We start from the raw sequence: 16685 nt of genomic DNA, 5'->3' as shown, positions 1-16685 counted from the left end.
AGTCCGGGGTCCCAGTGCAGGACACGTCTTCGGAGGTCTTGAATGAGCGACCTGGAGCCCCCTTACCTGGGGAAAGGGCTGCTGTTTCTTGGCTAAATACCTGAAAAGATTGAACAAGAGGTGTCTTAGGGACAAAACCAAGACTATGGGGTAGGCAGGGCCGGCAGCCTCCTGGACACAAAGGGGGAAACATTGTCGAGATTCGCTGAATTTAAGAAGTCATCCAGTCTGGCCCCTTTCTGCCCAAAAATCCCCACTATGATATCGAGAACAGATGACTCTTCAGCTTCTGATAGATCATCATTAATGGGATTCTAGGAGGGCCCGCTCCTCTTTAGTATGCCTGAAATTGTTTGGTTTTTTTTATAGCTGCCCATAATTTTACTTCTTAGATACTTTTATCCTTCATTTCAGTGCTACGGGTACCCTTTTCATTGGAGAAGATTGAAAGCCACTGATGACTTCTCATGTGAATTTGTCTGTTTTCCCATAAATCCCATGCTTGAAGGCACATCTTTTGTTTCTTTTAATATTTTTTGGTGCACACAGCACCAAGGATGTCTGTGTATTTCCTCACTCTGGGTACGTTGTTAGCATGCCTTTTTACAATATTAACATTTCCTCCGTCATGTCTTTTATACGTGATAGTGATATAACGCGAGAATGTCGTCTAACACAAAGTGTACTGGATTTGGAGTTGGAGATGTGAGTTCACAGTGTAGCTTAACACTATGGGACTTGATTCCATCCTCTAAAATAAGGACGCTAGACCGGATGATCCCTAACATCCCCTCCACCTGTAAATCCTCAATCTTAAAATAAAAAGAAAGGAGCCTATACTGAATTTGGGGAGTTGTTCAGTGCTTTTAATGAGTCCAAGGACACTTGTTTTTAATTAGGAATTTACTGAACACACAAAATAATTTCTACTTATAGCAGCTCAGAAAAAGATGACTGCATGTAAAACTGCAAGTTTCTATTACCTATAGCTGGCTTTAAAAAAAAAACCCAAAACTATATAATAAAGACAATGCCATTACTTTCAGAGCTGTCCTGATTGTAATTTCTTCTCAACTTCCTTCTGTTCTCCCTCATACGTTTAACAAAGTGATTCTATGATCCTCTTTTTTGGAGGCAACACTATGACTAGATTTTGTCCAAACCACCCCACCCCACCCTCATTAAAAAAAAAAAGTAAAATGCATTTCTTGTCCCAAATATTCATAGTCAAACAAATCCACGTTTTCCATGGCCAAAACATTATGTCTCATTCTGCATCTTGAATCTATCACCCCTTTGTCAGTAGGCACGTAGCATGTTTCATCATCAGTCCTCTGGAATTATGCTGGCCACTGCACTGCTCAGAATTCATAAGTATTTCATGTTTTACAAAAATAATTTTTTTTGTTTTCTCTTACATCCCCAAAAATGTGTCCAGTATTCCTCCCTGTCCTTTGTACCAGAGAGTCATCCTATTTAGAAAACATAATTTTTTAGAGGAAAAAATTTAGCAAAACATCAATACATTAAATTTACCACTTGTGGAGTAGTTCCGTCAGAGCGGACATCTTGTGGCTGTGTCGAGCGCGTGAGCCCCGTAGGGCCGGGGAGGCACCAGCTGCCGCGCGGGGAGGAGGCCGAGGCCGCAGCTTGGGGGAGGCCCCGGCCCCTCTGCGCCTGTGTCGGGCGGAGCCGGTGTGAGAAGAGAGATCCCCTCCCCCATCCCTCCCCGCCACCCGGGATAATCAGAGTTTCTGGCCGCACCCTTCTGCCCACCGAGGGAGCGCGGAGCCCAGGCGGAAAGAAGCACGCACCATGGCGCTGAAACGGATTCATAAGGAACTTAGCGATTTGGCCCGTGATCCTCCAGCACAGTGTTCTGCAGGTCCAGTTGGGGATGATATGTTTCATTGGCAAGCCACAATTATGGGACCTAATGACAGCCCATATCAAGGCGGTGTATTCTTTTTGACAATTCATTTCCCTACAGACTACCCCTTCAAACCACCCAAGGTTGCATTTACAACAAGAATTTATCATCCAAACATTAACAGTAATGGCAGCATTTGTCTCGATATTCTAAGATCACAATGGTCTCCTGCTTTAACTATTTCTAAAGTTCTTTTATCCATTTGTTCACTGCTATGTGATCCAAACCCAGATGACCCCTTAGTGCCAGAGATTGCACGGATCTATAAAACAGGCAGAGACAAGTACAACAGAATATCTCGAGAATGGACTCAGAAGTATGCCATGTGATGCTACCTTAAAGTCAGAATAACCTGCATTATAGCTGGAATAAACTTTAAATTACTGTTCCTTTTTTGATTTTCTTATCCGGCTGCTCCCCTATCAGACCTCATCTTTTTTAATTTTATTTTTTGTTTACCTCCCTCCATTCATGCACATGCTCGTCTGAGAAGACTTAAGTTCTTCCAGCTTTGGACAATAACTGCTTTTAGAAACTGTAAAGTAGTTACAAGAGAACAATTGCCCAAGATTCAGAATTTTTTAAAAAATGGAGCATGTGTATTATGTGGCCAATGTCTTCACTCTAACTTGGTTATGAGACTAAAACCATTCCTCACTGCTCTAACAGATGCTGAAGATACCATCTGAGGGGGAGGGAGATGGATGCAAAATTGTCATATCAAAGGAAGCAACATTACTGTAGCAGCATCCATCTTGTTTAAGCCTTCCATTGTTAGAGATTTGAGGTCTTCATGATATACTTTATGCTCATAACTGATGTGGTTGGAGAATTGGTACTGAATTTATAGCATCAGCAGAACAGAAAACGTGATGTATTTTATGCATGTCAATAAAGGAATGACCTGTTCTTGTTCTACAGAGAATGGAAATTGGAAGTCAAACACCCCTTGTATTCCAAAATAGGGTCTTGAACTTTTTGTAATTTTCATTTAAATTTTGTTAGGAGGCTTGGAGCTATTAGTTAATCTATCTTCCAATACACTGTTTAATATAGCACTGAATAAATGATGCAAGTTGTCAATGGATGAGTGATCAACTAATAGCTCTGCTAGTAATTGATTTATTTTTCTTCAATAAAGTTCCATAAACCAAAAAGAAAAAAAAATTTACCACTTGTGGACCTCCCATCTCAGCAAAGGAGTGAAGTATGGGCAGAAGTATTCTAGTGGGGCTGGTAAATGTTTAAAAATATGTTCCCCAGAAGAAAAAAATGTATGTCCAGCACACTTTTAAATCTAATTATTAATATTTTGTATATCACTTTCTTAAGTCTATAGATTTTTTTCAGATGGTTTAAATCACAATCTCCATCCTACTTTTCCACTCCTTATTTTAGAGGCTGGAATCAAGTCCCAGAGTGTAAAGCTACACTTTGAACTCAGATCTCCAAATCCAATACACTTTCTGTTAAGACGACATTCTCGAGTTATATCACCAACAAAAGACATTGTTACTCCCTTTTATGAAATCTGTGGTCCAGCAACTAGCTTTCTTGCTGTTCCTTACACAGAACACTCTCTCATCTCCATTCCTTTCCCCTGGTTGTCCTTCATGCCTGCAATATACTACCTCTTTGTTTTAAAACTTTCTGTAAAAAGTTTTTATTTTAATTTCAGCTAGGTGGTGCAGTGGACAGAGAACTAGATCTGAAGTCAGGAAGAAAACTGAGTTCAAATTAAACCTCTAACACTTATTAGCTGTTCAACCCTGGACAAATCATTTAACTTCTCCCTACTCTGTTTTCCTCAGCTGTAAAATGGAGATAATAACAGTACTAACCTCCCAGGGTTGTTGTGAGAGTCAGATAAGATAATATTTGTAAAGCACTTAGCACAGTGCCTGGCACACAGTGTGTGTATGTTCGTCCTTCGTTGCCAAAGAAGACCATGCCATCAGAGAAATGATGACATGACTTGCCCTTGACTTTGTTTTGACTGAGGGAGGGCTGTGCAGGTCACCAGCCTCACTTCTCCTCCAGAGCCACCTGAATCCAGTGACCTGACATTCCTCAGCATGACTGGAGATGACCCGGAATGAGGCAATTGGGGTTAAGTGACTGCCTGGCACATAGTAGGCATTTAATGAATGTTTGCTCCTTTTCTCCTGTCTCAAAGTCCTCCCCTACCATTAAACAACAGCATCAACAATAAAACTTCCCAAAAACTACATATGCTCCAGCATGAAAAAAAAAAAAAAACAAAATCAACCCACAACATCCTATGCATTGGCCATGTCTAAATATTCGTGGTTTATTTTAGATTTTGAAATCCATTACTGCTTTAGCGGAAGGGTTTGTTTTTTAACAAATGTTCCTGAAGCCTTTTATTTATAGACAACTTTGGAAAAGCTTTTGGTGGGCAGAGGTTCAGAGGTCATACTACTTCCCCAGAAGAAGAGAACAGGCAACAGCTTCACCTTTGTCTAAGGACAATTCTGCATATTTATTCTTCCCCTTCCTCCCTCTTCCCTGACCTCTTCTCACTAGAGAAACAGCATAGGATAGGAGAAAGAGCTCTGAATTTATTGGGAAGAATGGGTTTGAATCCTATCGCAAACACTTATTAGTGTAATTGAAGCTTGAATAAGGCATGCACAAAACTGCCCTTCCAGGTTCTGCTAACTATGTGTGTTAACGATTAGGTGCTTGCTGACCACTGATCATGAAAACACAATGTCATAAGAGAGTTTTTTGTATTGACTTTATGACTATGTCTTTCCTTAAGACATCAAATTACATAATGAGCTAGGAGTTACAGAATTTAGCTGATATCCAACTTCAGCACTAGTGATATGAGAATTTCTGGCTCAGCTTTATTACCTCTATTTACTTAGAAGGAGCATATCGCATATCATGTAACTGGATATGGTTCTGGTGTTTAGTTTGTAAAATCAGCTTTATCTCTAGTATTTCCCAACTAGTCTATAATTTTACCTCATGAAGATCTTCCCCTTCTGCTATCTGTTCTTTTATCTCGTCCTCCTGCCCTCGGTAAAATTCCATTGTGTCCATCCTGTTTATGTAAGACCCATACATACAAGGTTGTTGAAATGACCTCTCTGAATGCACTGGAATTTTCATACCATGCATCTATGCTAAGCATTTAATAAACTAGTTGTTAAAATGTCCTTGTACGTTGATTAGTTTGATTGGCAGCAGTGCCTGTCAATGAGTCCTCTGGCAATTTTATGACAAATCAGTGGACCTTTTAAAAGGGAGTTTGGCACTTTGCTTCCTCAGACTCTGTATGTTACAAGTAGCTCTCTCACAGATGGGATGGGGTTGGGGGTATAGACTGTTTTTGACCTTTTAAAAGGGAGTTTGGCACTTTGCTTCCTCAGACTCTGTATGTTACAAGTAGCTCTCTCACAGATGGGATGGGGTTGGGGGTATAGACTGTTTTTTTCCACACTCCAGAAGAAATGGCTTTGCAGCTAAAGCATATGCCCTTCCAGGGTGAACCTGAGTCTGGGTTTGGGGATTCTTCTTTTGTGGCTGTGACTCTGTAGACAAAGAGGGAGCGAAGGAGACTGGGTATTCAAAGAGAGAAAGTGGGAGAGAGTTAAGGACAGAGAAAATGATGGAAGAGAGAGAGACAGAGACATCACATAAAGAGAGGGAAGTTGTGATATTTGGTTTCGTGGAGATTGGCAAATTATGAAAGGAAGATGGTGTTTTTTTGATCCCTTGTGACTGAACACCAATCTCAAGCGATATGTGTTAAGGCTTAGAGGTTACCATTGGATTTGAAGAGGTCTGGAGGTTGTGGATCTATCAGATGGAGGTGACTGTTGGCAAGGGAAGTTTTTATATCAGAGAAAATGACAATAAGACAGGGAATCCAAGCGCAACCTGGCTGGTCAGAAGACATGGACTTTGAGGGCAACAATGCAGACCTGAGATAAATTGTAACAATGTCTATTCAGCACTTCTACAAACTGCCCTAAGTTCTGATGAAGTTTAAGTATCAGCACCCTAAGAGAGTACGACAGTATCTTTGTATTACCCACTGTGGAGGAACCTTAGAAACCAAAACCCAAGTAAATAATCCCTGGGGGCACCGGGTGCGGGGGCAGTCATTAGCCCAAAAGTGGAAGAAAGGAAGCCTAAAGCCTCAAATTAAAGACCGAGCTCACCTTAGAACTGAACCTGGCCCCTCCTCCCGCAGAGAAGGGGGTGGGGGCCCCCAGTTTAGTGCTCCGGGAAGGAGGCACAAAGCCCCTGTACCGCAGGGTCCTCACGCGGACCTTGTTGTTTTGTAATTCTGGGCAAAAGTCAACTTTCCTAAACCTGTTTCCTTATCCATAAAATGAGAATAATAGCCCTTTACCTCACAGAGTGGTCTTAAGAATTAAATGTGGCGCATGTGAAGTGATCAGTAAACCTCAGAAGTGTTACATTAAAAGTCACGTCGTGGCTCTTACTGTTACAGTTTCCCATCCTCCACGTGAGCCTCCTTAGACCACTGAGAAGCGACCGAGACGCCAAGTCCTCCAGACTTCCTAGAGTGTCCCGGAAGGTCATTAGGTGAAACCGGCGGGGAAGGAGGAGTCAGGATAGGGAGTGCGGCTTCACTTCCGGTCCAAGACCGCCGCCCGCCGTCCAAAGGCTGCGTCGTCTAGCAGTATGTTCGCTAGTCATCAGGCGGAAAGGGAGAGAGTCCTAAACCGTCCCAACCCAAGGAGAAGGAGGGGCGGCCTGGCCTTAGCTCCCGGATCAAGAATTCTTCCTCGCTTCTCCACACTCCCCGCCCTGGACGGACACACCCTCTTGAGGGCTAGAGGAGGCGGATATGAACGGCAAAGGGGGAAAAAGAGGAGTGCTTCCGGGGTCATAGGGCAGCGGAAAAAGACCAGGCTTTCAAATCAGGAGACCTGAGCTCTGATCTTGCCTCTGATCCTCGCTCTCCGTGGGAGCCTGGTCAAGGCCCCGCCCTTCTCTGGGCCTCATTTCCCAAATCTTCCTTGTATCCGTGGGTCGTTAGAAGAGTCAATTTGCTTCAACCAGCGTTTAAATAGATGGTGTTTGCAGAGCAGTCCTTGGAGGAGAGACCACATTGAAATGAGATATCTGCTTTTACCGACGTCGTAGTGTATTGGAAAGACACGACCGTACAGCAATATGAAAGGGGCCAATTCAGAAAAAGAATGGCGCTCCCGCTGCTCCGTGCGGCAGCGAGGGAGGATTTCTGGAGGGTATGCCTACAAGGCTTGAGCCAGAGCCCTAGGAAGCAGTCTGCAACAATGAAGCTTCCAGTTAGGCTTCGACGTGGTCCAAAGATCAGCCTGAGTTTCCTTAGAAACTCCTACGTTAAGTTAGATGAATTCCTTGGCTAAGCAACACTCGAAGACTAAGCTGGAAAGGGTTGTAATCTATGTCAGTGAAAGGGATACTCAAATGCATGGAGGAGTAGGAGATCTAAGTATTATTAATATTCTAATACTATGTGAGCTCTGAGAGAAATGGCCTTTATTCTTGATATATTCATGTCCTATCAGAGAATGATTACATATAAATGACTCATGGATCCTACACCCCTGATCCTATGGGACTGGAAAAAGTCCTTTAAAATTCATACTGCGCATTCTACTATTGGCTAGAGAAAACACCCCAGAAATTCACCAGACACAGACATTTTGAGGTATCTGAGTGTTCATATATATCCAGAATATTCTTTCTCAATATCTGGCATACTCAGTTCTCAATTAGCTTTTATAGCATTTCGTTGCAGTCCTTCCTGCAAAAGACTCAGCTGCCAGACCCATCAGTCCAGAGAGAATGTGTTTCCAAGTATATCTTTTTCAGAAAAACTCTCAGGAACTTTGATACGAAGTACTTTAAGTCCTGAACCATATTTGACTTTTATTTTTCTTACCTGACTTTGCCATCTTACTTTTGTGACACAGTTTGAAAATGTTGGCAATTTTTTTTGTAGTTATGCTGAGCATATTATAAACATAATATTTATTCTGAATTATGTGAATTCCTGGTTTTGTAGGAGTAAAGCTACATATATATCATTTCTAATCATAATTCAGTGTACAGCTGATTAATAGAACGTATACCGTGTGCTATAGGAGGTAAGAGAAGACATGCTAAGTGAGCACCCTACCTGTTCTATTAACGGAACTTCCAGTTCCATTAATAATAGCAGTAATCAGTGAAAGAACTATTGCCTGCAACTATCTAGACATAACATTGAACCACAAAAGTTTAAGGGCAGTTTTAATAGAAGTAGCCATACTGAATACTCATAATCAGATAGAAAAGTTTTCAATATAGAGAACTTAGATATGGAAACAGGCCAAGGTATATGTCATGCATATTGTCCTATCTACTACTGGAGTTGTTGAGTGAGTCTTTTATTAAGTCTTTTTTTTAATAGGTATGAAGTGGTACCTCAGGATTATTTTAATTTTAATAATCAAGATGATTTAGAGCATTCTTTTTAGTTTTCTTTTATATGTAATTTTTATATATTATATATAATTCATTTATATACATAAGTAATTTACATATTATGTGCATATATAATTTTATCTATTTTTATATCATTTATTTTTAGTTTTCAACATTTATTTCCATAAGATTTTAAGTTTTAAATTTTCTCCCCTTCTCTCTCCTCCCACCTCCCCAAGATGGCATACAATCTGATATAGACTCTACTTATACATTCATATTGAACATTTTCACATTAATCATGATGTAAAGCAGAATTAGAACTAATGGGATAAACCACAAGAAAGAAAAAACAAAACAACAAAAGAAAAGGAGAGTAAATAGTATGCTTCCATCTGCATTCAGACTCCAAAATCCTTTCTCTGGAAGTGGATAGCATTTTCCATCGAGTTTTTTGGGGTTGTCTTAGGTCATTGCATTACTGAGAAGAGCTAAATCTATCAAAGTCAGTCATCACACAATGTGGCTGTTACTGTATAGGTCAGCTCATTTCACTCATAATCAGTTCTTTTAGGTCTTTCCAGGTTTTTCTGAAGTCTGCCTACTCATTTCTTATAGCACAACAATATTCCATGATATTCATATACCACAACTTGTTCAACTATTCTGCAACTGATGGACATCCCCTCAATTTCCAATTCTTTGCCACCACAACAAAAAGAGCTACTATAAATATTTTTGTACATGTGGGTCCTTTTCCCATTTTTATTATCTCTTTGGGATAAAGACCTAGAAGTGGTATTTCTGGGTTAAACGGTATGCACAATTTTAGAATGCTTTGGGCATAGTTCCAAATTGCTCTCCAGAATGGTTGGATCAGTTCACAACTCCACCAACAATGTATTAGTGTTCCAATTTTCCCATATCTTCAATTTATCATTTTCCTGTTTTGTCATGTTAGCCAGTCTGAGAGGTGTGATATGGTACTTTAGTCATTTTGATTTTCGTTTCTTTAATCAATGGTGATTTAGAGCATTTTTTCACATGACTACAGATAGCTTTAATTTAGTGAGTCTTTAAAAGGTATAGATCAGTCATTTTATGCACACATTCATAATTTGCAGAACATTAAATGTAAAAAAAAAAGAGTAATGACTGTCCTCAGACCATTTCTATCTGAAACCTATCAAAAAAGATGATAAGAATTAGGTAAAAGGGATGACAATATCAATTATAGTTCTAAATTTAGGTTTTCAACATAACATTAGGTAAGTAATTCACATATTACTCTCCATTTACAAATGAAGACACTAAAAGAATTTTTAAAAACCTCTACATCACACAGCTAATAAGTACTGGAGGCAGCACTGAGTTCAAATATTGTGATTCCAAGTCTGATGCTTATTCTACTATAAAGTACTACCTTTCTTCAAGGAGATAAAATCTAAAAACATGACACAGTAAAAGAAAAGAAAGTATATTATTTTGTAAGAGGATGATCATGGATGCACCAAAAGCTGATTTAATCAGGGTAACTAGATTTAGAGGCTTTTTAATGGCTAAAGATGATGGATACACATACAAAGAAATGGAAATATGGAAGTGACTATAAGGTTTTCATCTGGAAGAAGTAGGAGGATTGACAGGGAATTCAAGAATCACTGATATCTTTATTAAAGACCAAAGACTTCTGGCTAATGCCTCTAATGTATCTGTCAAATATTATAATAATCATGTATTATTTTGTTTTCATATTATCTCTGTATATTGTCCTTTTCCTTCTTTAGGCTCAAAAACTTCATAAAATCAAAAACTTCCATACCTAAAGTTTGTAATTTCAGTTGCACTAAGGTTGTGCTCTGCACGTAGCATGTGCTTAATGAGTGATAGGTTGAGTTGAATTTAAAACTATAACTCATCTCACAATTATATTCCTGATTTGCCTTGGAAAATTACTCAGCTTCCCACTTGCCTCTATCCCATTGTTATAATTCTATACTCAGGTTTTGGTTGAATGATGATTCCTTTGCTGTTCATTCATCTTATTGTAATATTGATCACTATCATTTCCCTTCTAAGCATAGGATAGAAAAATATTTGCTTGAAGAACCCAGAACCATGGTGGCAGCCCAGAAGTAATGTCTAATTTTCTTAAAAATAAGTTTTTATTGATATCTTTTTTTTTATCATTATAGTTATGCCAAGTATCTTTCCTCCACCCTCTCTCCCTTCCAGAGAGCCATCCTATATAACAAATGGTATTTGATAGAGGGAAAATCAGCACAATTGATCAATACATTGAAAAGTACAAAAACATGTGCATTACATAATACCTGTAGACCTCCAACCTCCATGAAAGGTTGGATTAAGGTATCTTTTCATGTCTTTTCAACTGAGTCCTGCTCAATATTTATAATTTTATGTTTACTTTTAATTTTTTTGGTGTGTAGTTTTTTCCATTAACATTATTGTAGTTATTATATATGGTTGCTGTCCTTTGTTATAGAAGAGGACCAAAATGATATCATTATGTTAGGGTCAAGGTACAGTATGTCCAAGAGTGGCTGATGAAGGGAATAGAAGCTTGTAAAGCTCTACTATAGGTCAGGCACAAATAGTCTGTATGATCATTTGGGAAGATGTCTCTAAATATTTACATCTCACATTTCTTTTGAGCTACTGCAATTCTGCTTTGCTCATAGAGCACAGTACCTTCTTGGATGCTGGCATGCCATGCTGGGAGGTCTCATGCCAGTCTTCCATGTCTCAATCAATTCCAAAGTTCTTCAGAGAGACTTTATTGCTTTACTGGCTCTACTTCAGTCTGTATCACTTTACATAGATCTTTCTACTTTTACCACAAAAAATGCTGCTATAAATATTTAATATATATGTGTATGTATATTATATCTTTCTATCTTTGACCTTCTTGAATTATGTCCCTCAGAATCCTAAACATTTTGACCTCCCCTTGAATTATTTCAAGTTTGTGACCATCCAGTAGTGAGATCACTGGATCAGAGGGTATGAAAAGTAGTTTTCTTTCATAATTTCAAATTGTTTTCCAGAAAATATGGGGCAATTCACAATTACACAATAATGCATTAGTGAGCCTCTTTCCACAGCACCTACAACAGTGACTATTTTTCAGTCTTATATCTTCTTTGCCAACTTAATCACTTGCTCTTATTACCATAATTTGCTAGTTCCCTGATCACATCAATATGAAAACCAAAGTATTTTTCCCCCAGTCTTTTAAAATATTTCACCTCTCTATGTTCCAGTTTCTTCATGTGAAAAATTAGAAAAAACTAGATCTCTTCCTGTCCAGATCTACAATGCTATCAAAAACATCTCAAAATCCATCATATGGTTACTAAATTTTATTGAAAGGAATAAAAGGCTCAGTTACTGTTTCAGTTTTATATTTAATTATGGAAATTCTTCCTCATGGAAAAAGCTTGATATAATGAAAAGTTCTGAAACTAGAACATGAGGAACTATGTTGAATCCAGTTTCTTCCACCTACTAGCTATGTGTCTCTGAGTCTCTGTTTCTTCGTCTGTAAAATGAAAGTTTTGCTCTAAGTGATTTTCAAAGTTCCTTCCAATTGTGGAAGCATCTATATCCCCTCCTAATTGTTTAAGTTTTGCATTAAGTTTTCTCCAGGAGCTAAAGTAAAACAATACATTCTAGGACATCTCAAAGAAAAAATGGTTAACCAAACCTAGTAACATGAAGTTTAATGGAAAAATGTAAAATGTGGCTTCACTTGAAAGACTTTACATCCTTTCTGAAGACTAGCTATGTATTGAAGTCTCAACAATCCTTTGCCAATTGTAACTCATAAAACAAAGAATAAAAATGCAGAGTAGATTTTTCTACTTCTACAGTGGACCCCGCCCCAAAAAAAAGGAAATCAAGAAGATAGCAACGACTATTGACCTATATACCTACTTTCTCAGTCATCAAAAGATAATAATTTACAAATATGTTTAGAGTATTCTTTTTTTAAAAATTGTTTTATTTCCAATTACATGTAAAAACAATTATAACACCCATTTAAAAAAATTTGAGTTCCAAGTTCTTACCTTCCTTCCTACTTTTCCCTCCCCCTCCCTGAGATGGTAAATTTTACATGTACAATCATGCCAAGCATATTTACATATTACTCATGTTATGAAAGAAAACACAGGCCAAAAAAAAACTTTAAAAAGGAAAATGAAAAATGGTATGTTTGATCAGCATTCAGACTCCATTACTTTCTTCTTTGAAGGTGGATAGCATTTTTCATCATGAGTCCTTTGGCATTGTTGTGAGTCATTGTATTGTTGGGTTAGCTAAGTCATTCAGAGTTGATCATTTTACAATATTGCTGTTACTTTGTACAATGGTTCTCTTGGTTCTGATCACTTCACTTAGAATCAGTTCATGTAAGTCTTTCCAGGTTTTTCTGAAATCACCCTGCTCATCATTTCTTATAGCACAATAGTATTCCATTACAATTATAACCACAAATTGTTCAGCCTTTCCCCAACTGATGGACATTCCCTTTATTTCTGATTCTTTTCCATCACTAATGCTCTTGGGGAGGCTTGATAGAGAGAAATGTTTGTGCTCCCTGGATTGGTGATGAGTACCTTACTAAATCTTGCCTTTTAGTATCCTAATAGCAAAGTTCCAAATAAATATTTTGGTTTTGTCTTGGAAGAGGAGAGTTTATTATAATTTGCAAACAAACCCTGGGAATACATATGCATATTCATATCAACTGCTATGCATATTGCATTGGCATTACAACATGATGAATTTTTTTATTTGCATCCATAAACTTATGGAATAGGAAACAGACTTTAGCATTCAGATAGTCCACTTTTCTCACTTTAGAAATGCCCATAGAAGAGAAGGAACTAGTCTCCTGCCTACAGATACAGTGTTTTTTCCTTTCTGTCAAAATGTCTAATTTAATACATGGAAATTCAAGCAATTCAACCTTACTATAATAGTTATCAATAGGAGAAATTGGTGGTAGGAAGTGAATTCAGAAAAATCACAAAGCTGACTAGAGTCATGGTATATTAGTAGTGTGAGACTTGCATTATCTAGACATCTGCCTGGGGTTATTTCTGCTAGAAGTCTGACATATGACAAATTCTTTAATTGCTTTAATGTAATTTTATTTTTTAAAGGTTAGAGGAAGTGACCAGAGGAACTGCTTTCATGGAATTGACAAACAAGGAGAAACTTTTCTGAAGTAAAAATGGTGAAAACTTGGGAGGCAGTAGGAAAAGGAAATGCTTACTCTATTTTTGGATTTGTGATGGAGAAGGAGAAAAAAAGTGGCATATAAAATTTGACAAGAATTTTGGGATTCTTGATTTAGGATTTAGGGAGAACAGATTTATAGAAAGAATAATGAAGGAAGTCAGAGATTCCAAGACACAAAGATGCAGGAGAGTACTCCAGGTATGTGGGGACAGTCAATGCTTAAGCATGGAGATGGGAGACAGAAGGATAGCACAAGAGGTAGCAAATACATGTGAAGTCCAGTATGGCTGAACCAAGCAGCTGGTGACACAGTGGATGGAGAGCAAAGCCTGGAGTCAGAAAGGACTGAGTTAAAATCCAGTCTTATGTGTGAAAGTGGGGTGAGCAGGGAACCTTAAAGATAATGAGTTGTGTTTTCAAATGTTGAGTCTCAGATGCCTATAGAATTTCTAGTAGGTAGTTTGTAATTTGGCAGCTAGGTGGCACAGTAGATAGTGTCAGGTCTGAGTCAGGAAAATCTGTGTTCACGTCCTGCCTCTGATACACACTGGCTGTGTAGCCCTAGACAAATCACTTAACCTCTAAGTACCCCAGGCAACTCTCTCAAGACTTTAAGCTGCTATATTGATAATGAAATTTTTTATTTTAGTACAATCAAGTGCCTCTGGTTGAATAATGTAATTAAAGAAGATCATCCCCACTCATTAGTGGCCTTGGAAAGATTTGTAGAAAGGTCCACACCTTTTGTTAATGAGGTACTGGTTCTTATGGGTTGTGATGCCCTCTGGCTCTGAAAAATGTATAAATACTCTGAGGTGAGAATTTACTTTGGGGCTTAATTTTTTGGAAGAAGGTTTGTGTGCCAGATGAGACTCTGGGAAGCTGCTAAGAAGCTCCCTGGCTTTGAAAACCCAGATGTTGGTGCTTTTCTCTCTGATAACTATGTATGTAATGGTCACACAGTTGAATCTGTCCATTGATCTATGATATATGTATTGTTTATGTCAGACATTTGGAAGCCATGTCTGTTGATTTTGATTTCTCTGTATTTTTTCTGAAGTTCAGGGTGCTGACTTTTTCCCCTGAACTAAGTAAATGATACATGTGCCTGATTAAAGTGATTGTTGACACCTCCAAAGTTGCTTTCCTTTTAGAAATACAGATCTAAGAACCTGTGATAGCAGGTCCACCTGTCATGTTGCTTGTTTTTACAGACCAGGATAGAGGGGAAAAGCAGAAGCAACTATTAGGATTAAAAAAATGGACATGGTTATAATAAATCCATTTAGTGTGAAAATTTAATGTTTTATTCTGGATTAGAAAATGATGGGAGACACGGCCAGATAATAGATAAGGAGAAAAGAATTTGGTTGTTTAAGTGGACCATAAGGTCAATGGAATTAGTGTTTTAACAGTTGTTTCTATGCTGATAGAATAATAAAGGCATAGCTTCTGGGATGGAGGATGTCATGGTCCACTTGTCTTTGGCCTGGGCAAAGATTATAATGAGAATATGGTGCTCATGTCTACAAATGCAGGTAAGCTGGAGAATTTTCAGAGGGGAAGTGACAGAGGACTGCAGACCATAAGTCATGGAAAGAGAAACAGAGACATGAACAATATAGTTCACTTTAAATATATGAACCATGTGAAACAGCCTTCTTCTGCTCAGCCCTAGGAGGCAGTACTAGGAACAGTAAACAATAAGTCAGATTTAGGCTTACAAGAAAGACTTCCAGAAGATAACCACTGTGCAAATTTGGCAGATAGCCTATTTCTCTGCTTGCTGAGGGGTATGAAGGACCTCAGTGACTGGAGGACGACTTCTTAGAGATATTATAAGGTAGGTTTGTGGTCAGACATTGTTTTGACTAAGTGACTCTAGAACTTTTCCTACTGCTTGAGATTCTCACTCATTCATAGAGCCCAGTAATTCCCAGGATAACATGACTTTGGGAAAGAAATATCACAGTTAACCAAGACCTCAAACCCATACTTGCCTAAAGTTGAGGCTGGTGGTGATCACTGTACCTTCCAAGCCTGAATGCTTCTCTATCAGAAGATAATAGCATCTATCTGAAGCACCTTGTAAATAAAGGTGAAGCTTACAATCTAGAGTTAAATTCACATCCTTGAGCAAGAGAACAGCTGTTTTTTGCCAAAGTGTCCTTTCCTACATTAACTTCAGGTCTCTGAAGCTTTTCTGGTTGAAAACCTTATTATACACAAAGGTAAACCTCATACCAAAATATTGCTTCAAGTTTATCAGTTTGAGTTTAAAGAGCATTCAGAAGACAACATGAGTCAGAAAGGAATGAGGACTTTAGTCATTGGAAGCCTCATCCCTCTAGACCATGAACGTTTTCTTTGATCAAAGAAATAGATAGTTACTAGACATCACCAAATAATGCTCTAAAGAGTGATAGGGAGTTGTACAGCAAAAGACGTTTAATTGAGGCTGTTAAGTTTGATCGTTAACTCTTACCAGTTAGTAGTCTGATTGCACAAAGAGATGATACAGGCATAAAAAAATAAATTGAATTATGGGGGAAAGACATGATATACAATTAAAATAACCCTGAGTTATTTGAACTGAAAAACAAAATGGAAACCATCTGTTCTTAGAAAGTTACAACATCATATGGAGAAAGTTGCTAAACTAATATCTAGAGGGGATAAAATTTTAGAGTACTGAGTTACTGATAGACAAAACATCTAGTAGAAGGGAATAGAAATATGCAGAAAATATTTGGATATTATTAATAAGGACTGGTTGGTTTGGTTGTTGTTCTTTGTTCTGAGAGGACCAAAATGGCATCACTGTGTTAGAGTCAAGTTATAGTTAGTATGACTGTGACTGATCAGACCAGTACAAGCTAGAAATGCTTTGCCCCACGTTGGGCACAAATAGTCCATGGGAACATTTGGAGTGGATTCTCTAATTTGTGCATCTTGATTTTCTTTTGAGCTACTTCAATTCTGCTTTGTTCATAGAGCATATCACCTTTGATGTGGTCACACCATGCTG

General features: G+C 38.3%; 1 pseudogene; it reads left to right on the top strand.

Annotated features, from left to right (window-relative positions):
- The first annotated feature begins 1548 nt into the window (after window positions 1–1548).
- Window positions 1549–3097, top strand: LOC140500361 (ubiquitin-conjugating enzyme E2 D2 pseudogene; annotated as a pseudogene).
- The last annotated feature ends 13588 nt before the right edge of the window (window positions 3098–16685 follow it).

The sequence above is a fragment of the Notamacropus eugenii genome, chromosome 4 (assembly GCF_028372415.1).
Source record: "Notamacropus eugenii isolate mMacEug1 chromosome 4, mMacEug1.pri_v2, whole genome shotgun sequence".
In the NCBI taxonomy this organism is placed as follows: domain Eukaryota; kingdom Metazoa; phylum Chordata; class Mammalia; order Diprotodontia; family Macropodidae; genus Notamacropus; species Notamacropus eugenii.
This window is presented reverse-complemented; position numbering and strand designations above follow the sequence as displayed.